A 19599-nucleotide genomic window follows, 5' to 3' on the forward strand; every position below is an offset into this window, starting at 1 on the left:
AGGAAGTAATCTTTTCCAGGAAGAAGTGACCTGAGGTAAGAAGACTTGATGCTTCCGACCCAGGTCGACTGTCTGGCACGAGGCCTGCCCAAAGTAAGCCTTTAGTTGAGGTGACCAGAGGTACCTTTTCCACCAACTCACAAAGGCTTCCATAGCCTCATGGCCCCCTCAAGGTTTCTAGCCATGAACAAGGACTTTACCCATGCCAGACCACTAGTGTGCTTTGAATATGGCTAACTCCGGTGGTTCATGTGCTGAAATTCCATCCTGGGTTCTACTGTGATGATGTGGAAATGACAGAACCCTGAGGAGGTCTGCAGGAAGGTGGGTAGGCCACTGCAGCCTTGCTCCAGGAAGGGATTCTTGAAGCTTCCACTGATCGCTGCAAGGCAGCCATTTTATGTGTACTCAGTGGCCATCTCCCCTCACTCCCAGACTGGGCTGGGAGTATTTCTCTCCTGTACTTATGCTCAGAATAGTTATTTGGGAATAATGCTACTTATTTATTTGGGAATAATCCTACTCTTCTTAGCCTCTTTCCTTCCTTGCAGAGCAGCCTTTATGTCTCCTATACCTAAAGAATGACTTTGCCTGCTGTCTGCTTCACCAGCCATAGGGGCCTCAAGACACCAGCACATGCCAGGCAAGCTGCTACATACTATAAGGAGTTACAGTACCCAGTGCGCAGGGCTTTAGAGCGCCTGAGCTCCTTGGTTTTAGTAGGAAGCATGACCTTGGCCAAGGTTGTACAGCCAGGAAGTGGTAGATCCACAGAAAAGGTTCCATATCCAGCTGCTCAACAATGTTCTGTGCACATGATGGGGCTTCTCCCGCCATGGTGCCTTTCTCCTCAGAAAGTCTTCCCTCTGGGGAAGCGTCTCTCAGCAGGAATCCTCCCATCCAGAGAGCTGCTTTCTCCATAGCACCTCTCTCCTCTACAGGGCCTGTCCTCACACAGGGCCTTTGCTCACACAAGCCCTCTCCCCTTATAGATTCTCCCCCTCTCCACAAAGCTTCTCTTTTCCACAGAGCCTCTCTCCTCCACAAAGCCTTTCTTTCTCCTCCACAGGGCCCCTCTCTTCCACAGGGCCCCTCTCCTCTACAGGGCCTTTCTCCTCACTAGGCTCCTCTCCATAGGGGAAGGGCCTCTCTCCTCAGAAGGTATCTATCCTCTACAGGGCCTCTTCCTTCACAGGGCCTCTCAGCTCCACAGGGCTTTTCCCATCTGGAATGCAATGTACTTGTTAAATCACAGAGCACATTGTCAAGGCCCACTCCATGGAGCCGGTGCTACTGGCTTGTCCCTGGTGTTCTCAGTGGTGAGAAATGGGCCACAGCACAGACCCAGCCTCCGTTCCCCGGGGAAAAGATGAAGAAGACACCAAGTAGCTGCTGTTCCTCTTAGTGACTAAATAGCACCCAGCCCCTAAGGAGTGAGTGTTCCTTAGTTGCTCTGTTGGAAAACAAAAGCAAACCCAGGAACTAAACACAGGCAAGAGTTATATAAAAGCTGTACTTCACATCTCTTTTGAAGACACGATTAAAAAAAAAAAAAAAAGAATACACGCTGGAACCCTTGGCATGGCTCAGCAGGTAATGGCACTTACTGCCAAGCGTGACAATCTGAGTTTGATCCTTTGAACTCATAGAGTGGAAAGACAGAACAGGCTTGTCCTCTGATATCCACTCTCCGACTGTGCTTTGTGCCCCCAACAAATACATTAAATGTAATAAAGTTATTTTTAAAATGCATGATCAAGAAAAGGACCAAACACTATCCACAGGAAATCCACTCACTTTAAGGTCAAACCCAGCAGCGTCTATTAGCTCACTCATTTCCAAAGTGCAATGGAATGAAGACTGACAGGGTCATCACATGGCAGCCTGGTCTCAAGAAGGGAAAGGCACCTGGTCGCCATGGCCACACCCACTGATGGCTTCATTCACTTCACAGCATGCCAGGACAATCCATTTCAGCCTGGAAACCTTCTGGGCTCACGTCCCCTGGGGCGGACACAGAGCCTGTGTTTCCCCCTCATTTTTAGGTGCCCAGAATATCCCTCTCCCAAATTGCAGTCTCTTAGATAGCACCAGTGTTACTAAGAGTGAGCCTGCCTGGAGAAAATGAGGCTTGGTAAAAGCAATTGGCTGGCACTTGGAATCCAGGAAACAAAACAAGCTTCTTTTGTCCCTAGGAGAGCTGACAACTCAGGGGACAGCAAAGCCTAGGCTTTCTGCACTGGGGAAGGCAGAAGAGCCAGAGCTAATGTCAACTCAATGGGTGATGGGACAGTCTTGTTTTTTAAGCACCTACTGTGTGCAAGGGGACACAGTAGGTACTCAACTCTCTGGCCTGCTTAGAGATTCCTAAAACAGACTTTGAAAGAGAGCAGCAAGTTGCTCAAAGGCATAAAGCAAGAAGGTGACAGAGACACCTGACAGAGATTGGAACCTAGCCCCATCTGTGAAGACTGGTTGCTTCTTCTATTTTCATTAAATACTGACAATGTCTCAAGAAACACAGTAATTAGCATTCTAGAACTAAAGTCTAGATTCCTGCCACACATCCTGATGATGGGTGGCCATGGGAGGTGTTTAACAATCGTCCAACAGCCCTTCACTCACAGCTAGTCTTTGTTCACTTGTAGCAAAGGCCAATCTCAAGCCAAATGAGGAAGCTTCTCAGCCTCCTTCCCTGCACCCTCTTTCCTGTAGGCAGCCCTACTGCTACCTTGTTTGGATAGAGATGGCAGGCTCTTGTTCTGATTTACACACACACACACACACACACACACACACACACACACACACACACACAAAGAGAGAGAGAGAGAGAGAGAGAGAGAGACACGCGCGCGCACACACACACACACACACACACACACACACACGCATGCACACCATCTTAATAATTTTTCTATTGCCATGACAAAAAACAACTTATAAAGGTAAGAATTTATTGCAGGTTTGCTTCCAGTTGCTTATAGAGAGTGAGTCTATAAACATCATCCGGGATCTCAACTGCAGGTAGGTAGGCAGCCATGGCACTAAAGATGTAGCTTATTGACAAGTAGGAGGCAGAAGATGATCTGGGAATGGTATGGGCTTTCTGAAATCTCAAAACCTCCTCCAACAAAGCCCTACCTCCTAATCCTTCCCAGAGTTCCACCAACTGCGGACCAAGATTCAAACCTATGAGTCCATGGTGGAGAGGTTGTTTTCATTCAGACTACCACACTCCCTTTGCAGGTTGCCCCTCCACCTCCTGCCCCAAATAAAAGTGTGCATGATCTTAAGTCAAAGGTTCCCTCGTCATTCTTTCTTCTGCTGAAACTTCCATTTGGTGGTCTGTCCAGGGAGTCGCTGGCTCTCTCACAAGGATCCTCTGCTTCTTTTCCCCTCACTCCTTATTTCTCCCTCTGATTCCTCGAACCCAATTTCTCCTTAAGGGGCTTAACAGCCACAATCTCTCTATTGCATGCACACATCCACCACCGTCTGTTCTGACCTTATGTGAGTTTTGAGATTTCCTTTCCTTCTTTGAAACTTTATCATTCTGGCATCTGCTAGGGAGGCTTCTCAGAAACCCCAGGACTGGGTGAAGAACTTCTCCTGGATGAAACTGTTGTCTTCCTTGAGGGTTTTAGCAGAGATATCTCTGTCCTACTGAAGGTCTCGCTGGACCAAGCCATTGATTAGGGGACCCCTTTCCCTGTGATGCCAGACCTGTTTTCTGCCTGGAAGAATTTCCTTTCTCATCTCTTCTTACAGCCATAGACCAGCAATCCTCTAACTGCCTAGAGGCTTTTTTGGCACGTCCCCTGAAAATCTTTCCTTTGTAGCTATCCTGATAACAGTACATGTCATGGCTACCACTGGCCAGAGGGCAACATGTCTGACTTCCAGATTTAAAAGGATCTTGTATTATTAACATGATGGAATATGGTCCAAAGTTTCCTGCAGGCCCGCCTTCATCTGTCCCTACTTCCATCCTGCTCCTTGCCTACTCTGCCTCTCAGGTCCCCCTTCTCCATCAGTCTCCTAGACCTGGTCCCTCCTAATTTTCCCTGATCATGTTCTTCTCTCACCACAAAACTGCCTTCTCTGCCAACTGTATGCTGCTTTCCAAAGCCTGCTACTGAAGACCTACATCTCTAGAAAAAACCTCCTTCTGGAGACCAACTGTGTTACAGCAGATGCCCTGTGTAGCTTTCCTCCCTGGCAAAGCCTGCTTCCTAACCCACCTCCCTGCCCTTCCTAGTTCCAGCTTCTCCAGGGGACACCCAGGTTCTCTTTCTTTGGCAAAACTCTACATTACTCCCAGCAGGGCATAGCAGGGGCACTTACTGTTCAGTCATCCTTTCTTCATGTGTGGTACCAACCTCCAGAGCTGTCAGCCTAGGAACCTGCCATTGACGTTCTTATTGGAAAACCTCACCATGCTTAACCAAACTCTCTGCTCTAATCAGATGAAGAGCCCCAGATTCAATTTGTGGTCTGACTTATTCCCCACCCTGATCTATGTGGCGATTTGTAGCCTTGCGAACATCACCCCCATTCCCTCTGAAAGCATCTCAGCCAAATCTCCCTACTACTTTTTGCTTCCCATTCCTCTATACTCACCTACCCCCAGCACCAAGTCCACTCTGGAGTGGCCATTCCTTTTCACAATGGGCTTCTGGACCAGACCTGCCTTCTGGGGAAAAAAAAAAAAAAGGCCACCCCACCTCTACCTGCAGTTCCCCCAACTAGACTTTTAGATCAAGACAAGTCTTGAGTTCTCAGCCCTTCTAAAACGGTAAGTCCATCTCCACCCAGCTTGCTACCCCAGTAAGAGCACTGGAGACTCCCTTCTTTGCTGATTATGAGTTACATATTCATTGCTATTAATAAATTGTGACTCCCTCCAGCCTAAAGGGAAAAGGCTGTACTTTTTATACCTTGTAAATACTGCTATGTTTACAAGATATTTAACTTTTTCCAGGATGTTCCTTAGTGACAATAATGACTAATCTTGATTCTCATAAGACCACAAGCAAGAACAATTTTAGATCTTTCTGGATATGTGTTTGTTTACCCAGACACAATACCTTAATTAAACCGCTTTGGGGGCATCTATATTTAAGCCCTTCTAATCTAAGTTAGAAGACCTGCCTCCTTCATCTTTTTATTTGTATTATTTTCATGACAAATACACTATTTCTAGGCTACAGCTGTGCTAACACACAAACTAGCTACATCAGTGTCACCAACACTTCAATTATGAGTATAAAGAGTTAAATTGTCACAGGCCCAAAGCCAAAGTTATCCTGGCTTTTCTTCACATTTTTTAATAGCCAATCTATTACTCTCCTACATATATGACAACATTTTATAAACTACTAAAGAGGTTTAACTTTAAAGAAATCTACTACAGCTCTATTAAAATCTGTATTTACGCTCTAATGCCTGTCCTATGACCTCCTCTAAAGGAAAACTCTTAACTTCATAGACATACCTGGTACCTGTTCTGTTGTTAACTCTCCTATTTATTTTCTGTCCCCTCATTGCTCCTGCTCATCTATTTATAGCCATGCTTTCTCTCACTAACCTCACATCCTACTGAGGTTCTGGGGGCCCCTCCAGGTTTAGTCCTTCTGCGGGGATTCTGGTTAGCTTCAGCCCTACTCCTGATGGTTCTGTTGGCATCTCCTCTTTACTGGGCTCTTTACCTTACTTCTGAGGTTCTGGTTCCTCCTATTTAGGCTCCTGACCTTACCAGAACCATTATTGCTCTTCCTTTCCTTCCCTGAAAAGCTTCTGGGTTCTTCTGAACCCCTTTGCACTGTCTGCTATGCTGATCTATGAGTTCATCCGTTTCCAAAGATAAACTGAGACTCACAGATGTTTGTCTGCCCTCTCTACCATTTCTAGGATCCACCTGACTCACCAAACAAACACTTTCTCCCCAATGGGCACCACGCAACTGTGTCTCTAAGCCCCGCCCCCATCTTGTTTTATACTTGCATGTTTCCTGGGTGTCTCTATTGTCATGTAATGAGGTCCATCTATTTCCCATGTTGGATTAAGGAGGGAATACCAAACTCCGTGATTTCCATGGGATAAGATTTTGTCTTAAGAAGGCTGGATGGGTTTTTTTTGTTTGTTTTGTTTTGTTTTTTTGTTTTTAGCATGGAAAAGAAAACTGGAATACCTAAGCAAAATTCAATCCAGACTCTATTTAAATTTACAGTTCTCTTAAGTTATTGTTCTGTTCTTGGTAACACAAGCACTGACTCAAAAAGACAAAATGTATTCTATTCAAAATTTATTTAAAAGTATTCAATGTGTAAGCTTTATCTATACATTACACAGAAGTTTAAAAGTACCAACGAGAGTACTTCTGGGTTTTCAACAACTTATATTCTGAGGCCTATACCAATGTAGACAGAGAAATTGAGAGAGACACTCTTTTACCCTTTTACCATCCAAGATCAGTTAGGTCCCAGCTTAGCCATGATGAGTCATCTGTCATCTTGTTTAGGAAGACTGGAGACACCACCACATGGACCCCGTGTCTATGAGGACGGGAGGTCCCTGAGGATCAGACCCTCAAGTGGTCCTGATAGGAAGTGGGGAGTGATTTTGGCCACCTGAGCGGTCTTAACCACCCAGCAGAGAAGTCTAACAAAGTTAAAACAATTGGTAACAATGTAAAGCAAATGAACAATGGATGTGTCTGTTACCTGTCTCCAGAAGGGCTGCTGACATGCCACGCAGAGCGGTCATGACCACCAAAGCTGTAACCAAGTCAAAAGAGCCTCATGGTTTTCCTGACGTGGTCATGTTGCTGTTCATTATTTCTGATAATTCTGCTCTTATCTGCAACTCAGATCTTAATTCTGCTCTTATCTGCAACTCAGTCTAACAACTTAGACTAAGGTCACTCCAAATAGCACCATCCCATCCGTGAACAGCTCTGACCTGGATCTTCATAATAAAAATAGTTTAATCTGTTATAACGTAGTAGTGATCTATTAATCTCTGGACCTCCTGTACTCAACTACTGCCTTATTTGCAGCCCACTGACACTCAGATAATCCAGTAGCAATCTAATTCCACCTTCCAATACCGGAAAATCAGCAAGAGTGGAGGCCCTAAAGCTGTCAGTCAGGAGCACTGAGATGATTGCACATCCATCTCCTAAATGACTTCAAGGCGTCAACTCTCCAGTGGAGAATGTTAGGCAGCTAGACAGAGATTAGTAGGCTTAGAGGCCTGAGGAAGGGTCCCTCCCTCTCATAGCTTCCTCTTTCAAATTTCCATTAGTAAACTGTCCCAAGAGCCTCCTGAGGAGGTTGCTGACTTCATCCGACAAAGGAGGAGCTGCATAGACATCTACTGCCCTCCCTGCCTGCCTATCTGTGGAAACAAGAGTCAGGAATGCTTGCCATTTGAAAATTTCTTCCATCTTGGTTATATAGTGACAAAATTTCTCTGAAACACAGTATTTGGCATTCCAGAACTAAAGCCTAGATTCCTGCCACACAGGCCCTGCGCACTGTTGGTGACTCGGGGCCTTAGGAGATATTTATTCATCATCTGGCATTCTCTCATTCACCGCTCACAATTATTTGTTCATTGGTAGCAAACAAAGGCCCATCCAGGACCAAAAAAGGAAGCTTTTCAGTTTCCTTCCCCGCATCCCCTTCTATCCTGCAACTACCTCATTTGTAAGCAGATGGCAGGCCCTTGTTATTGTTACAAAGACCTCTGTCTCTGCACTATTGTAAGTAGCTCATTCCCTTGTCTGTCTTTCTGCCGCGCTAACCCCTTCGCCCACCTGCAGTGCATGTCTGAGCCCATGCCCAGTAGAGGATGCGGAGCCCGGCAGGTGACCAAGACCAAGGTAAGGTATCTTAGCTTGAGGCTCTCAGAATCTGACCACTAAAGAAGCACATGTTGAGCAGGGTGAGGTGGAACCATGTAAGTTTCCAGAATAGTGACCCGGCAAAGATATGAAAAAGTTACCTCCTCCCCAGTAACTCTAGAGGCAAAAGGGAGGTATCCGATGGAGGTTAAGGTAATTAGATCTTGTGATGGTGTGAGGTTGCCACACCCCCTGCTCCTTACCCTCCCTTAGCTCCCAACAACCCTTGGCTCCGAACCAGGATTGTGCCTCCTGCCCATTGACCTGCCCCATGTGCCCCTGGCCCTTTGCTTTTCTCTCCGGGGCCACGTTTGTCACTCTGCTAGCCTTTGCCACTTCTTGGAAGGCCCGGCACCTGTGCGTAGCTACTAGCTACCGTTTTCTCCAACATGACTCTTCTGGAAGCTTTCACGTTGGGAGGAGGGAGCGGGTGAGAGGTCTCACACAAATCTCTCTGCTGTTCTAAAAAGCTTCTGCCTCTCCCAGGAGGCGGGGCTCTGCTTGCAGGGCTTTGCCTCCTGGGGCCCAGCGGAGGGCCTGGCACTCAGGACCTCTCAGGGCAGGCCGAAGAGAGTCATGCGAAAGGCATGCGCGCTGTCCACAGCCCAGCCGCTGGCCTCTCTCCCAGGCTATTTTTATTTCTTCTCCCCTGCAGAGCTGAGGCCCAGGGGGGCAGGTTCTCCGCCGCAGCCAGTGAAACCTGCTGCAGATCCAGGACACTCGCTTGGGTCACGCCTCCCCGAGGCCAGTGGGTGTGGCCACGTGGTTCCTCCTCACAAGCCAGGGAGCTCTCGCTGTGTAATCACCAGGAAGTCCGGATTTGGCACCCCTGCTTTGTCACCCCCAAACAAGTCATGTCACCTTTCTTTGTCAAATGCTTGGAGATCAAGTTCCCTGGCAGGCCATGTTAAGGGTCAAATGATATATCTCTAGGACTAATATTAATTTATTTTCGTGTTTATCTTTGTGTGAGAGTATATGTACAGTGTATATGTGTGGTATATGTACCTGTGGAAGGTGACCAGTGGCTGCACAGTAGGCCAGAGGAGGGTGTCAGGTGTCCTAATCTACCTACCACTCTCTGTCTTATTCCCTTGAAATACTGTCTCACCAAACCTGGAACTAGGCTATCGGACTGCAGGCCCTCGAGGGCCTCCTTATCTCTGCCACCCACAGTGCTGGGTTTGCAAGCATGTCAGATGGCTTTTAACTTGGGTACTGAGGACCTGAAATCAGGTCTTCATGTTTGCTCAGCAAACAGTCTCACCAACCAAGCTATCACTCTAGCCCCTACTGAGGGCGAATCATACTGTAAGTATTAGCTCTAGAACAGAAGAGCCACAGAGTCACGTGATGCAAAATTCAAAATACAGCAAAAAAGCCTCTGCTCAGCACCAGCCCCGATGGAACCTGCTAGGTCCCGGGTGGCTGGCCTACGTCCAGAAGTCAGCCTATGTTCCCTCTAGTGAGACATGGGCACACACACAGATTTATACACGTGTTACTGTCATGGAACACCCGGGCTATGCTATACCCTTCTGCACATAGTAGGTTCAGAGATGACTATTTTATGTGGCACCTATCATTATTGGATTCATAATTAGGAAATTTAAAGACCTTTCCAAGACTCAGCAGCCAAACAGCACCGCCTTCTATTTTCTGAAATTTTATTGATAAGAAAAACATGTTCAGAGAGGCCAGGCAACTAGCAGTTTGGTGGTGGAGTTAGAAATTGTCCCTGTTTGGACTCCAAAGTCGGGCCCTTGGAGCCACCTGACTCTACTTCTGTGACCCCCAGGAGGAACTCATCCCAGGATGTGTGGAAGCCCCTCTCCACAATCACTGCCGAGCACACTTGTCCTGAGCCATCCCAGATGGGCCCCCCATCCTGTAAACAAGCACAGGGAGAAATGTGAGCGCCCAGCCTGGGCTTACCTGTGAAGTTGCCTTCTTTCTGGAGGCACCAGGCCCAGGATTGGAGGAACCTTCAGAGGCACAGGCAGACCACCTCTCACAGTGCCCCATGTCCAGAGAGAGACCTTGTCCTGTGACACACTGTGAGGAACAGAGCCTGCTCTGCCCTTCCCTTCACTCTGGGTGGCACCCCAGAGTGTTGCTGGGGTCCTGTTCCTAAAACTGGCAGCTGAGTACGCTCGTGAGAGATGTTGTAACTCACCCAGGAACTGGGAAGGGAGGCACCCTTCTCTTACATTTTATAGATGAAGAAACAGAGGGAGGTGACCTGCCTTAGAGCCAGAAGCCCAGGCTTCACAATCCAGCTTTCTGGGTCAATGGCTCTATGGCCTAAGATGAGTTACTTAACCTCTTGGTCCTTGGTTTGCTCATTGTAAAAGGCCACAGTTTGGGAGCTACCCCTTGGGGTTGCTTGGAAAAAGTTCTTTCGTGGAGAAGACAGTGGTGTGAAGCAGCAGCTCCCAAGTGTGGCTGGCCACCACCAGCTGGCTGGCTCCAGGCTCTGCCCACCACCCTGTGCAAGCTGCACTTGATCCATTTAAACAGCATTGCCCATGGGGAGCCAGCCTGGCTGAGGGCTTCCAAAACAGTGCTCTGTTCTAAGAGAAACCAACCCAGGGACACTGTCATCAGCACCACTCTTGGCTTCTGGAAATGAGTGGAAATGAAATGCCTACTGGACTGTATTGATACACAACTCCATTTGCCCAGGCTGGATGCAGGCTAGGGAGGCCAGAGGAGAGGGGAGTACACATAGAGGCTTCAGATGCCTAGGACAGTGACCTCCCTGTCCAGCCACCCTCAGGCATGGCCATATCCTGTGAGAAGGCAGAGCTCCCAGAAGGTATCTCTATGTACTGTGAAGGGCCAGAACCCAGTGGCTGTTCTGGGTCTGCTCAGCAGAGAATATTATTTATGGTCAATTCCTCGGGGCAGATTCAACTTTTAGTTAATAAGCTTTGGGTATATCCCTGCCTCCCTAGGAGTTAAGATCTTTTTTAAAGGGCTTGGATACTTTTCTGTGAAGAGGCTCTGGCATGGCTCAAAAGACGGGGGCTGTGATGGCACATAGACCTGTGGCAGTCTCCTCAGCTGTAGACTAATCCATGGACATGGTGAGTGAGGCAATAGGAAAGGGGGAGTTAGGGTTGGACAGTGGCTCAGTGGGACACATGCATAAGACCCCATGATGTGTTCAGTCCCCCAATACCACAAGAGAAGAAAGAAAAAGAGAAGGGAGACAAGCTAGACGTGGTGGCTCATACTTGTAATCCCAGCACCGAGGTAGATGAGGCTGGAGAAGCATCATGAGTTCCAGACCAGCCTGGACTATATAGTGAGAGAACTCCACTTATAGTGTGAGCAGCCACAGTTAGAGAAAGACCCTGTCTTTTAAGGAGGTAGGATCAGAAGCTATGAATATATTTCTTCTTAGAGGTGGGCTTGTCATGTCTTCCCGCTAAAGCCCAGCCAGCTACTTATTTCTACTACAGTGATGGTGACTTCCTTTACTGAGGGTCTTGGGAGACCCAGGGCTTGAGTCTGTATTCCTCATCCATTTAAGAGGCTCACTTCTTCAAGGACAGGACTACAAGCAGAAGCCTGAAGCCTGCAATGCACCCAGGATCATGTTGGAGAGTAGGCCCCAGCAGGGACAGCGTGAACCTTGAGCTGTGTTCACATTTGTCCCCAATTGACTATGCTTGTATCCTTTCAGAATGGGCAAAGGAAGGGAGAGATAGCTACAGTCAGGCAGTAAAAGGGATTCCTGGGGGAGGAGTAAGTGGGAGCCAAGGAGAGGAAGTGGGTGCAGAGTTGCCTGTGGGAGGGAGAAGAGTACATGCCTATAGGCCAAGACAGCATTTGCTCTGAGCAGCTGACTGGTTCTTATGAGTGCCCAGTGGCATCCCACAGGCCTCCAGCTGTAGGCTATGAAACAGAGCCATCTGGACAGCTCAGGGAATGGGGTCTCAGCAGGGCTCTCTGCCCAGACTGGAGTTCTAGAGCCTGGAAACTTATTCCTTTCCACCAGATGAGGAGAGAGTGGGCTCCCAACTTTTGTGCCCTGACAGATTCCTGGACTGGAGGAGACAGTTGGGTACCCCAGAATCCTCTAAGAAGGCAATGGAAATAGTGCCCTGAGGAAATTGCTCCACTAGTGACATCAAAGACAGAGGAAACAATCTCCTCTCAGGAGGGGCAGGTTGGTCTATGTGTCAAGTCGGACAGGCTATATAGTTCTACTTCCTCAGCCATTACTAGAGGCACTGTTTGTTGGTATTTTACAGCGTGGTTTGTAGCCTCTATCTATAATTAAGCAAAGAACATTGCCCTCATAGCTCACTCAAGCAGCTGAAGGTCTGAGCAGCAAAACAGGAGATTTCCCTAAGGAAGAAAGAATCCTGCCTGAGTTTGCAGCTTGCTGGCTTGTCCTGCACAACCTAGATTGGTCCAGCCAGCCCTGGTCCTAAAAGCCTACTCTTTTGCATACTTCTTCCTTTGCCTGTAAGGAGCCTGGCTGGCACCAAGGGAAAGCATCATGGTGACTCCACAGCCCTCTCCTCAGTTCTTACTTTCTAGAACTGCACATGGGCCCAGAGATTGTAAATAACATTTAAAATATGATTCTGTGCATTCTTATAAAAGACCCTACTCTTGCACATGAAAGCAGTCAGGGAGGACCCTGGGAGATGCTGGAGGACTCTGAACCAGGCTTCCTGGAACAAAAGAGCTGGATAAGAGACAGAAGCAGACATAGTTCTACAGAATGGTCTAGAATGCAGTGTACACTTTACACAGTGCGCACATGCATGTTTTGAAGATTGGCCAGAGACCTGGGAAGATGGCTCAGTCACTGAAGCGAATGCTGTGCCAGTGTGAAGGCCAGCATGCCAAGCCCAGGAGCACCAGTGTGTGCCTATAATCCCAGCTCCAGAGAGGTGGAAGCAAGAGTATCCCTTGGGCTTGCTGGCCAGAAAGCCTAGCTGAATCAAGGAGCTCTGGGTTTAGTGAGAGGCTCCATCTCAAATAAACACACACGTGTATACCCAAATACCCCAAACACACACACACACACACACATACAGAGAGAGAGAGAGAGACAGAGACAGAGACAGAGACAGAGAGACAGAGACAGAGAGACAGAGACAGAGAGACAGAGAAATCCAATTTAGGTTGCCAGGCTTTGAGGCAAGCATCTTTATGTGCTGAGCCATCTTGCCAGCCCTATATTCAGTATTATGTATGCTGAGGATAGAACCCGGGACTTTGTGCAGGCTAGGCAAGGACTACCAACTGAGCTACATCCTCAGACCTGAGATCTCCTTTATCAAGAGTGATAAACCCACTTGTGAAGTTCATGCCTTAGTCATTTCTGAACCCACTTCCACACACACCTGCTATGTCATCTTGAGACTGAGGAGCCAACATGTGACTTTGAGGGTGACAGTCAGCCTGAATCCAGAAACATCCAGGGCTCACAGGACAGGTCTCCTCTGTCTTCTGTATTGCCATTGTAAGCCACCACCACCAAAGGCAGGGACCCCAGACAACACAATGCAAGATGCACCAAGGACATCAGGTACATGATTCAAAACCACCACAGGTTCATCCGTAGACTGCTGACCTACCATGTAGGAGGCTCTAGGTGCAATCCCCAGTGCCCCAAACATAAAATGATCACAGGACACAATCAGATCTGTGAAGTGATTAGCTGTAGTTCAATGGTGGCTGCCTCTAAGTCAGACACTGCTGAGTCCACACGGATAATTTGATATGAAAAAATTATATTTTCCTAGAAATGTAAGAGAGAACCATAAAAGCAAAAGTCCCAAGGCTTGTGTTGGGGGTTGTTGGGATTGATGTGTGTGTGGGTTGATGTGTGGGTCCTGCATCTGTCTTGCCATGGGGCTAAGGCCTCTCATGGAGACAGAGGAGCGGGAATTTGACTGTATGAAGCTGCAGGAACCCACTCGGGGTGGGTGGGGGGTGCCGTCTGAGGTCCCACGGGAGCTGGAGCTCTTGGCTTGGGGATCCCCAGGCAAAAAGGTGGGTGGGAACTTTTGGGCCCCTAGACACTACTGGGGGGCTGGGGGGCTGCAGGAGAACAAAGTGGGAGCATACAGGCTAGATTGGCCCACAGTCAAAGGTGAGAGGGGGAGAAGTTCCAGTTGTATCTGGCAGGGATGAGAGTCTCACTTGGCTGAGTCATGGCTGCTCACTTGGCTTGTGTGGGTTGGTGGTCTCCATGGCTGGGAACGCAGAGAGTTCTTCTGCGGGAGGTCAGTCAGCAGCTCTGTGGATGAAGGCCTGCTCCACTGTTCCCCATGGCGGGTTTCCAAGAAGAGAAACAGTCCATGGTCTTAAGATGTTTACTGTCATTGTGGAAAGTAGATGAAAACCCCCTGCCCCCACATTTCCTCAGGGTAGGTCTGAGGTTAAATACCTTTTGCAAGGAGGAGGGTCTGGGAAGGAATGTTTAATTGGCTACACCCCTCTGGCCTTTAGGTATCTCATTAATATGGAGATCTGTCTTGAGGCTCTGTGGCCTGTAGTCAGAATCTCTACCTGTGGAGGGGCTAGGGGGCATTGTCCTATGTGACTGAAAGGCACAGATCTATGGAGGTCTTCAGCCTCCTGTCAGGAGCCTGGAGTCTGGGAGCGTGGCAAAACACATGCAGTCCCTTAGGGTCACCTGTGTCCCACCTAGGGCCCCTCAGGATCACCTGGAGTCTCTGGCAGTTTCCAGCTGGTGCTCAACCAGAAACCAGGCTGTCCTTCACCGTCCTACGGGGGTCGTGTGTCCACATGTCTTCCAAAGTTTTGAGCCTCACCTAGTTCTGATGGCATGCACCCTCAGCCTCTAAGACTCTGGACAGTCAACTGTTCTACCTCTGCAATCTGGCCTGAGCATCCCTGGGGCTGTTCTTGCATTCCTCCTAGATGGTGCCAGGCTTGGCCTTCACCCAGACTCTGGACACGAGCACATTTCTGTGAGGATACAGGGCCTGTGTGAGCTTCTTGTGTACTGATCCACTCAAGGTGTGACATGAGCAGCCACCGGGAGTGCACACAGAACTGCTTTTGTGCTCAGCCTGCCAGGAGTCATCTCCCCCTCAGAGGTTCACGGTAGCATTTCTTTAGAGCCCCCGTGCCAGAAATGACCAGGTTCTCTGTTCTGAGGGCTGTGCCAGAGGGTAAAAATGGGAAAAGGAGCAGCATGTGGGGTACAGGGCCCCATCCATGAATTACTAGAGAGTAACATGGAGCTGGCCCTGTGTGCAAAGAGACATGGAAAGAGAACATACTTAGGAACACAGGGCACAGTGGTCAATAATCCTGGCTTCTCATTTTGCAGATAGAACACTGGAGTCTGGGGAAAGGAAGGATTCTCCTGAGGTCACATACATTATGAACTATGCTTCCAAAAGCCTAGCCTCATCTACTCCAGGAGTGTGATGGAGTGTTTGTATATGCTTGGCCCAGGGAGTGGCACTATTAGAAGGTGTGGTCCTGTTGTAGTAGGTATGGCCTTGTTATAGGAATGGCACTGTGGGTGTGGGCTTTAAGACCTTCATCCTAGCTGCCGGTAAATCAGTCTTCCACTAACAGACTTCAGATGAAGATGTAGAACTCTTGGCTCCTCCTACACCATGCCTGCCTGGATGCTGCCATACTCCCACCTTGATAATAAAATCTCTGAACCTGTAAGCCAGCCCCAATTAAATGTTGTTCTTAAGAGTTGCTTTGGTCATGATGTCTGCTCACAGCAGTAAAACCCTAACTAATACAGAAGTTGGTACCGGGAGTGATTCTAGAGGAGCAGAAGTAAGAGTGAATCTTTTAAGAATCTGGAATTGGTTTAATAATTCACCAGCACTTTCAACTATTGAAACCTCTCCAGATACTCTCTCTGCTGGGAACTCAGAGAATATTGAAGGCCCATGGTGGAAACTATATTTCAAATTTAAAGAAGCAAGCCAGTAACATTCATTTATGCCCTCTGTATCAGCTCCTGCTTCCTGACCTGCTTGACTTCCAGTCCTGACTTCCTTTGGTGATGAACAGCAATGTAGAAGCATAAGCTGAATAAACCCTTTCCTCCCCAACTTGCTTCTTGGTCCTAATGTTTTGTGCCGGAACAGAAACCCTGACTAAGACAAGGCCCTTTCTCTGTAGTCAGCTGCCCTTCCGTTCTGCAAGCAAAGCTCATAATGGCCCGGCATGGGGACTGAAAGGGTATGAAGCTAAGGTTGGCGGCAGGAGGGTGGGGCATAAACACTGACCACACATGGGACACCTCTTCTGGGTCAGCATTCTAGATCTTGTTTAATTCTGACAGCACCTGAGGATAGACAGATGCAGAGCAGGTGCTTGGGGCCCCTCATCTGCAGACCAGGAACCTTCCAGTATGTGGTATGAGGCAGGGGGTGGAGCAGAGAAGAAATAAGCCTGAAGGTCCAGGCAGGGCCAGATAACAGCAGGACCAGGCTCAAAATTCCTCTCCTGGGGCATGACTTTGTCCTTAGGCAGTGTGGCTTCCCTGGGGATATTAAACAGAGAAACTTGAGATCAGACTTTGGAGAAAGAGGAGGAAGAGAAGCAGGCAGAAGGCTGGTACAGTGGTCTGAGAGAGACATGGTGAGGGTCTCAGCTAGACAGATATAAATGGTGAGGGCTTTCCACCCTCAAAAGCTTGGAGCCTGTGTGAGTCAAAGATTAGGACACTGAGGGCAGTCTTTTCAAAGGAAATCCAAGAGCCTTCCTCCTCAAGTCCCTTCATTTTAGGAGCAAAATTTGAGCTTACTGGTTCTAGAACATGCGCGGGGCTTGCTGCTGGAAGAAAGTTTGCAGAAATCAACCAGCTAAGTCGAGTTGGAAGGCTGAGGTCAGCGTGCTCCGGACAGGCCAAGTTTCTGTGGTTCTGAGTGACCATCTGCTGGCTTCAGCTGTTCCAGCAGGCAAGCTGGCAGTGCAGCAGGGTTACAGGCTACAGAACCAGGTTGGGTGCCACTACTACAGTCAGTGGGGTTCAGAGGCCACACTCCAACCTCAGGTAAGATTGGAGCCTAGGCAGGGTAGTGGTGGCACACACCTTTAATCCCAGCACTTGGGAGACAGAGGCAGGTACATCTCTGAGTTCAAGACCAGCCTGCTCTACAGAATGGGTTCCAGGACAGCCAGGGATGCACAGAGAAACCCTGTCTCAAAAAAAAAAAAAAAAAAAAAAATATTGGAGCCTCTTCCCAATTCTTGCTGCCTACTTTGTGTGTTTGGCATCATCAGCCACAGTCATGATTTGGATTGTCCATTGGAGCCAGGCACAGGCTTGGAGTATTTCTGTACACTTTGCTACTTTCTCCTCATGAGATCCTGGAGGTTCAGAGCCATTGTAAAGTCAGCCAGGCAGACTCAAAGCCATGTCACTGTGCACACAGGCTTCAAGCTCCAAAGGGCTGACTTGAGACCCTGATCTTGTGCTGACAGCACTGAGATCTAAGGTACGGTGTTTTCTCTCTCTGACCCTCAGTTTTCTCACCTGCTGGATCAGTCTGTAGAACTGTCTCACTGGGCCTCCATGGCAGCAGCGGCTGCATTTTGCCTGGAGGACGCTGCCAGCATTAGGAGAATTTGTACCTGGGTTCGGAAGGCTGAGATCTTAGTTTTGAAGTGACAGATAAGGAAGCATGAGAGGCCAAACCACATGTCTTTTGTGGTTTTTCTGGTTGGCTCTGCTTAGGGTGCTGCCTAGAATTGTACACACCCAACTGCTGTTTCTAGCTGCCACTTGAGGCCAGAAGAACCTTTCCTCCCCATTCCTAAGTGACTCAGCATCTGTACAATGACTGGAGGCCATCTGGACAGTATCCAGATAGGCCGTTGGAGACATTTTTGAAGAGTAGGAGGGTACTGTCCTAAAGAAGTCCGGGGTGTGGTATGATTAGTGCCCAGAGACTGGCCGAGCTACCTACTTTGTGACCTCACACAACTAGCTAAACCTCTCTGACTCTCAATCCTTCGATCAGTGGAGATCCCGGATGGGTCACATAGGCCCTCTATAGCCCTCCTAGTCCTGAGGGGTGTGTGTGTGTGTGTGTGTGTGTGTGTGTGTGTGTGTGTGTGTGTGTTTGACACAGAGTTTCTCTGTATAGCCCTGGCTGTCCTGGAACTCAGAGAGATTCTCCTATCTGCCTCCTGAGTGCTGGGATAAAGATATGCACCACCACTCCCCAGCCCCTAGTTCTGAGTTTTATGAGAAAAATGGATAAGGAGACAGTGACAGGCAATGTAAGTGAGTCCTTAAGCCGGAAAAAGTGGGTACCTAGGTGGCTAGAAGGGGGAGGGGTCCTGAAAAAGGGGAGACTAAGAGTCATTGTCCTCTTCTGTTCCATTGGCAACTCATAGAAGAACCAAGTTTGTCTCAGAGGTTAATTGATTTTAAGTTATGAAGTGCTTACATGAGCAGTACATGTGTATGGTAGAAACACTCCAGAAAACTTAATGCTTTCCATTGAGAACCCTCCTTCCCTGCCACTCCCAGGAAGACTCAGCAACTGTTCGAAACCTCTCAGTGTAAGCTTCTGGAAGCATCTGCAAATATGGAAGTACATGTGTGCAATCAAGACTTGGGATACGTGATATAGTGGCTGCCTGCTGATTGGTCACACACTATGTTCACTCCCTGAGCTGTTACCTATAGTAAGAATTTTGGCTTCTTTAAAAAACACAGAACTATCATTATAAGAATGTGTTCTCATTTTAATCCCAGGTGTGGACTATGGGGCTCCTTCCAACTGTCCCACAGCAGCTGACTGTGGTTTGCCTCGTGCTCTAGCAGGGGCATGATTTTGCCAGCTGCAGATAGTTTCTGCAGGTGTGTCATGTTTGGAATTCTGGGGGCTCTTCAGAGGATAAATACTTGGGGCCCAAGAGCTGAGGAGCTGTTGGTTGGTAACTGGATGCTGTTGGTTGCTGTTGGTCACAGTTTGCTAAGTAGTTGTGAGCAAAGAAGAAAGAAGAAATTAGATATTCTGATGGCAAAGATCAAACTTGCCCCAAGGAACTTGATGCCCTTAATTAACAGGAAGTGTTCTAATGATCTGTGGAGTCTTCCTTCTCTATCCTTTTTCTCTCCTAACTAGTGTTAGGGGATTGGAAGGGAAGAAGTAAAGGATTGGAGAAGGGTGGAAGAAAGAACCAACAAAGTAGCCAGAAGAATGGCTACAGTGACCTTAGATATATCTTAATCCAGGTGACCTCTGAAGAAATCTGGGAGCTGCCAAAGAAGGTGAGAGTCTTAGTCCCTGCTACCATTTCCCAGCATGCTCAGCTCCCCACTACTCTGAGTCCCTTTGTACCTTCTCGACCTTCCTGTGGCTGTTACGTGTGTTTTTAGCTGTGGAAACCGAGGCTCACCAGTCAAAGTTGGCTTTGGATGCTATGTGGCCATCCAAAGCCATTCTGTGTTGTGTCCACAGGACTCTGGAGCCTGCAAGAGGAGGCTGTGCTGAGTCCTGTTTCCGGAGGTGTGCAAGCAGGGTTAAGTGTAACCCAGAAAAGTGGGAGGCGAATGTGGAAATCAGAGGCCAAAGAACCACCCACCCTCTGCCCTTGGGACTCTGGCAGTGACTCTCAAGTGTGTAATACCAGCCCCTGCCCACACAGCTGGTGAGCTGAGTGGCCATGTGTGCACCTTTGACCTGGTGATCTTTAACTTG

At 48.3% G+C, this 19599-nt stretch overlaps 1 long non-coding RNA gene across 2 annotated transcripts in view; it reads right to left on the bottom strand.

The window, feature by feature from the left end:
* Window positions 1-19599, bottom strand: part of LOC117713127 (uncharacterized) — a 37491-nt gene that overhangs the window by 6309 nt on the left and 11583 nt on the right. For both annotated transcript variants that reach the window (XR_013111812.1, XR_013111811.1), the window contains exon 4: window positions 9845-16424. This is a non-coding gene — a long non-coding RNA (uncharacterized LOC117713127). The remainder of the gene's footprint in view (window positions 1-9844; window positions 16425-19599) is intronic.

Source organism: Arvicanthis niloticus, chromosome 7, assembly GCF_011762505.2.
Source record: "Arvicanthis niloticus isolate mArvNil1 chromosome 7, mArvNil1.pat.X, whole genome shotgun sequence".
Classification (NCBI taxonomy): domain Eukaryota; kingdom Metazoa; phylum Chordata; class Mammalia; order Rodentia; family Muridae; genus Arvicanthis; species Arvicanthis niloticus.